Source organism: Schistocerca piceifrons, chromosome 5, assembly GCF_021461385.2.
Source record: "Schistocerca piceifrons isolate TAMUIC-IGC-003096 chromosome 5, iqSchPice1.1, whole genome shotgun sequence".
NCBI classification, from domain to species: Eukaryota; Metazoa; Arthropoda; class Insecta; order Orthoptera; family Acrididae; genus Schistocerca; species Schistocerca piceifrons.
The window spans coordinates 380,384,344-380,390,506 of NC_060142.1; positions in this window are offsets into that span (position 1 = coordinate 380,384,344).

A 6,163-nucleotide genomic window follows, 5' to 3' on the forward strand; every position below is an offset into this window, starting at 1 on the left:
TCGATAGAAATGGAAAGACATGCTGGGATCTTACACTGCACGTCCACTCAAAGAGGGCACGTCGCAAAGTGATTGAATTGACTGATGATGATGATAATGAAATTATTAACGTAACTGGGGGACTGGATTTGGACAGTCTTTACGACGAAAAATTAATACATATTTTCCCATGTCAAGCGATTAGCTGTAAGTGAAAAAAAAGAGATATTCTCAACAAGAGGAAGGATCCGTGCACGTGATAAGCCATTGTCGTTGTTACTGTGACTGGATTTACGCATCGTTCACCGATTACAAGCCGAGAGCCTGTGGATTCATACGGATGGCGAAACATATTAGTTTAAGTGCGAAATTAAGTAAAATCTGAGCGCAGGATAAAAATGCATACCTTGGTTCGTATTCAGAGATTATAACTCTGTAGCTTTCGATACCTGGATAAACACGTACACCTTTTTTTTCCTTGTTACTTCTGCTGTCTTATTCATGATGATGCGAAGTATTATCTTTTAAAGAAAGAAATTTGCCGGCGTCCTGCTACATTTGTGGAGATATTTAACATTCAGACACGCGACAGTAAAATACATCTCCGTTATGACCTCACTATCTAAGTAGTAGTAGACTGGACACATGTAACATACAGGTTTTATAAACTGCTCGCATCAAGACGAATATGAGACTATTCGGACGGATGATAAGCGCAGTACATACTACGGTAAAATTTCACTTCAATAAGAGTTGGAAAGGTTCAAACTGTTGGATACGAATTTCTAACTCTTAAGGCAAGAAGGTAAGCAACTGTTTAGAGTTCTGGAATTCAATCGACCGTTTGCAAGATCCTACACGACCTCCTGCGAGAACTGCAATAGGCACTCATCCGAATAATGCGGGTAATTGTAAAAAGGAAGGAGGGATGGTTCAAATGGCTCTGAGCACTATGGGACTTAACTACTGAGGTCATCAGTCCCCTAGAACTTAGAACTACTTAAACCTAACTAACCTAAGGACATCACACACATCCATGCCCGAGGCAGGATTCGAACCTGCGACCGTAGCGATCACGCGGTTCCAAACTGACGCGCTTAGAACCGCACGGCCACACCGGCCGGCTGGAAGGGGCGAAAACTAGCATTTAACGTCCAGCTAATTACTAGGTCACCAAAGACGCTACACAAATTTGAACTGAGGAAGGATGGATGGAAAAGAAAATGGGCTGTCCACTTTCCCACAGAATCACACATCGAACCTGCGACCGTAGCGGTCACGCGATTCCGAACTGAAGCGCTTAGAACGGCTTGGCCACAGAGGCCAGCTAGGTACATTCAGCGTCATATGTAGATACTGTTTACAAAATGTGTTGCGAATAAAGTTATTGGCAAAGAAGTAATAAATTTAAACTTCATGTACAATGCTGCAGTTTTTCACTCATCTCGTTGTTTATGACGTCATATCTGCTGAAATGTGATAGGTAGGTGGTCCTCGACATCGATTGTTGTCTTACAGTGACGGATATGTGTACCAGGTTGAGGTCAGTCCATTGGCTACATGCACACGCGCGCACACACACACACACACACACACACACACACACACACACACACACACACACACATACACACACACACACACACACATGCACACACCCACATACATAAATTTTTATTATATATATGGATTCACTCAAAATGTACGGATGAAACTCCTAAGGGAAAAAAGTCATTCTCGCAAGTACTGGTAGTAAAAGATTGCTTACGATGTAGCATATAGGGTTTTCGAAGACTTAGGCCCAGTGAACAAGCAAACCTGTCACCGGAAGGACGAGCACGTCTGTATCAGGAACTGTTTACACATACGTTTGTAGCTTGGTGAACGTAACACCAGATATGCGATGAAATAACGCTTTGAGGTTCGCCGATGACACTGTAATTCTGTCAGAGACAGCAAAGGACCTGGAAGAGGAGCTGACCGGAATGGACAAGGTCTTGAAAGGAGGATATAAGATGAACATCAACAAAAGCAAAACGAGAATAATGGAATGTAGTCGAATTAAATCTGGTGATGCTGCGGGAATTAGATTACGAAATGAGACGCTTAAAGTAATAAATGAGTATTGCTATTTGGGGAGCAAAATAACTGATGATGGTCGAAGTGAAGAGGATATAAAGAGTAGACTAGCAATGGCAAGGAAAGCATTTCTGAAGAAGAGAAATTTGTTAACATCGAATATGGATTTAAGTGTCAGGAAGTCGTTTCTGGAAGTATTTGTATGGAGTGCTGCCATGTATGGAAGTGAAACATGGACGATAAATAGGTAAGACAAGAAGAGAATAGAAGCTTTCGAAATGTGGTGCTACAGAAGAATGCTGAAGATTAGATGGGTAGATCACATTACTGATGAGGAGGTATTGAATAGAATTGGAGAGAAGAGAAATTTGTGGCACAACTTGACTAGAAGAAGGGATTGGTTGGTAGGGCATATTCTGAGGCATCAAGGGGTCACTAATTTAGTATTGGAGGGCCGCCTGGAGGGTAAAAATCGTAGAGGGAGCCCAAGAGATGAATACACTAAGCAGATTCAGAAGGATGTAGGTTGTAGTAGGTGCTGGGAGATGAAGGACCTTGCACAGGATAGAGTAGCATGGAGAGCTGCGTCAAACCAGTCTCTTGAATGAAGACCACAACAACAACAACCTGTATGAACGCGAAGAATGATCGTGTCGAACAACTGCAAAAAATAGGTGCAATACGATAATTTCTTTATCAACAATAGTATCAATTATAAGAAATGTTTATGCTGAATGCTGTTATAGAGTTACAGGTGGTTTTCTGTTTACTTCTCGCATCATCCGCAAATGCTACACAGCACCACTTTGATCCTGTCCTTCGTTCTGCTCGAACGATGAAGACACTATCAGACATCTAGACACGCCCAGTAACGATAGTTCGCCGCTGAGTTATCGTGTAGCCGACAGACGTGGCAGATCCTGTTACATCGTTCTTAACAGCTGGGTCCGCTACAGCTTCAAGGTGCTGTATATACATACATACACACACACACACACACACACACACACACACACACACACATACACACGTGCGCGCACGACCTAGAGCAGGCCGCGTGAGGTGAGCTTTATTCCTTTTGGCGGTGTCGCCTGCACACTGATCGACGCCAGTGGTCCATTGTGGACTCCCCACTCGTGTCGCCGCCCAGCATGTCTGCTCAGAACGCTGACAGTCGTGTTGGGAAGATTTCGCCAAAGAGGATGGCTCTACCGTTGTAAAGACAAGACTACTGTTCCCACAGTTACGACAATTGGAGGCACCAAAGTAGTTACGGGTCTGCCAAGGCTGCTTACTTCTAACTATTGTCCACGTACCCCGAGTGTCTTCCGGTATCCGGTCATTTACACCACTTCACCTCCAATTCTAATGGTATCTTTGCGGTAACTGAGTACAAACGATAAAAGTCGTCTGTTGTAACCGACTTTCGTGTTATGTATCGGTATGCGAGTTGCGAAGTAGTCATAATTCAGATACTCTGTAGTCATTGTGTTCATCTGCTAAGAGTAGCTTTATCTTTGATCAAGTAATGCAAGGCATCTCTTTAGCCACTGTTTTGAACGTTGAGTCGAGCCAGCCACTCATATGTATCACTTCCCGCCGAGTATTCATTTAAGCAAGGTAGCATAGACGGGCAGACAGAGCACTCTTAATTTACTCCTGAAGCCGTCAACATCATTCTGCCTGTCGCTGACTGCAAGTATAGACATTTATCTCGTGATACTGGGATAGGTATTCAAAGCTACGTCGCGTGTTACTGTCGCTTGCTCGCGCTCTATTTAATATCTGTTTTTCATTGAGTCATCCGAGCATATCCGTCGCTTTGCACGTTTTCTTTACCACTAGATAATACTAAGTAGATTACCATGAATATAAATTATTTTTTTTGTCTTTTCTAAATGTGTGGTCCTTTAAAGCCACTTAGTACATAGTGGTCGTGCGGTAGCGTTCTCGCTTCCCGCGCCCGGGTTCCCGGGTTCGATTCCGGGCGGGGTCAGGGATTTTCTCTGCCTCGTGATGCCTGGGTGTTGTGTGATGTCCTTAGGTTAGTTAGGTTTAAGTAGTTCTAAGTTCTAGGGGACTGATGACCATAGATGTTAAGTCCCAAAGTGCTCAGAGCCACTTAGTACATACGCCGACATTTTTATATCTTATTCACGAGCTTCTGAATAATAACTGAGTTAATATTCAGATCTCTCGTGGGTTATGTTCCTCATGAAACTATTATATTTCAGTTTCCATATCTTTAATTTTCATTTGCACATGTACTAATTTAAGATTTGTTCATGAATGCAAGACGTTCACATGCAAGCTATTGACATATTTGAAGAGTGGAAAGTGAAAAGTTCTAGAGAAAGGAAAAACAATGTCCTCTCTTTGTGCATAACTACATTACACACAAAGTTGGAATACTTTGTTAAGAAAGTTCTGAGTCCCATGCTAAGAGAATGACTGACACTTTTAACAGTGCTATTTGTTTACACTGATAGCGTCGTTGCTGGTTTCAAACCGACAGGTTCATCTTCAGACGAATGTCCACATTAGAATTACATTTTTTGTTGTTTCCATTAGTTGTTGATTGTTCTTTTCTCAACAACTAATGTAAACAACAACAAATGTAATTTAATCGTCAACGGGCCGTCTGAAGAAGAAGAGCACTGTGGGACTTAACTGCTGAGGTCATCAGTCCCCTAGAACGTAGAACTACGGAAACCTAACTAACCTAAGGACATCATACACATCCATGTCCGAGGCAGGATTCGAACCTGCGACCGTAGTAGTCGCGCGGTTCCAGACTGTAGCGCCTAGAACCGCTCGGCCACTTCGACCGGCGATAGTTGAAGATCCAGACTGCAGTTTATTTTAACTTATTTTAAGGCGCCTCTATTATTCCGATGGGATACGAAAGTTGGTTCACTATCTTGTGTTCCACTGAAAGTAGTCAGATCGCGTTATTATTTATTCGCGAGTCAAAGTTCATAAAAGGGGAATATTTTTAGGACATTCAAACCGTGACATAATATTCTATGTGCTCACAGGCTAAAGTTGTAAGATAATACTAGCTTTCAACTGATAGTGGAATACTAGGTACACCATTGCTAAAGCACAACCAATTCACTACCCGCCACGTTGATCCATATTATAAACCATCTAGTATGCCGCATGATGTACGGTGGTGAAGCACTGTACTTGTAATATACATCTGTAAACGGGTTGATTTCATGCATTTCGATCACTCCTACTATCGCTAACTTGCAAAAATGGAAGGTAATTGGTTTTAGAACCAAGACGAGCACAATTTTTGAGGCCGAATAGTTTGAAAACTATTTGTATTCCGTGTCATAAATGAACTGGTGATATGATTATGAATAAATATTTAAACTGCGGAGCTAAAGGTGTCGGTAATGTCCGTGGTGAGTGAAAGCTATTGCGTTACGTGAAGGGAGGCAGAAGAAGGAAGGAAACAAGGATGAAGGAAGAGGCAGAAGAAGGAAGGAAACAAGGATGAAGGAAAGAGGCTCATGGTTTAGTGGCGCGTCGGTTATGAGCTCAGTAGAGACGGAGCACATGCTAGGATTAGACAAGGATGACAGAGTGGCAGTTTCATTTTCAAAAGGTACTATTCCAGCGTATACCTTAAGAGATTCAGGAACACCTTGGAAAGCCTAAACTGGAAGGCCGGACAGGTGTTTAAGCAATCTGTCCACAGCCATATGACTGAAAGTATTCGCAAATCACCGACTGTGGAAGATAAAAACGTTGCACGATTTTCATAGCACCTGTTTTTACTGGATTTCTACGCAACGAAACCACCGTGGTATCATAACGATTGTCCTGTTTTGTATGTGAACTTCCGTGGATTGTGGGAAGTAATGCAGATGAAATTTAGTCAGTAACCAGCTGAGTTAGTCACGTCTCGTCTAGTTCTTGTGCGTGCTGTTGAAAGCGATTTCGTTTTATGGTGTGCCGTAAGTGAACTTTTTCTCTCCCACAACTGGCAACATTTTTATGAAGGACGTTTCAGACAGGGCATCGATTTGACACTTTCGAAATGCGCTTTTTTCCATGTGCTGATGACATTTTCAGTTTTGCTTTATGATCAAGA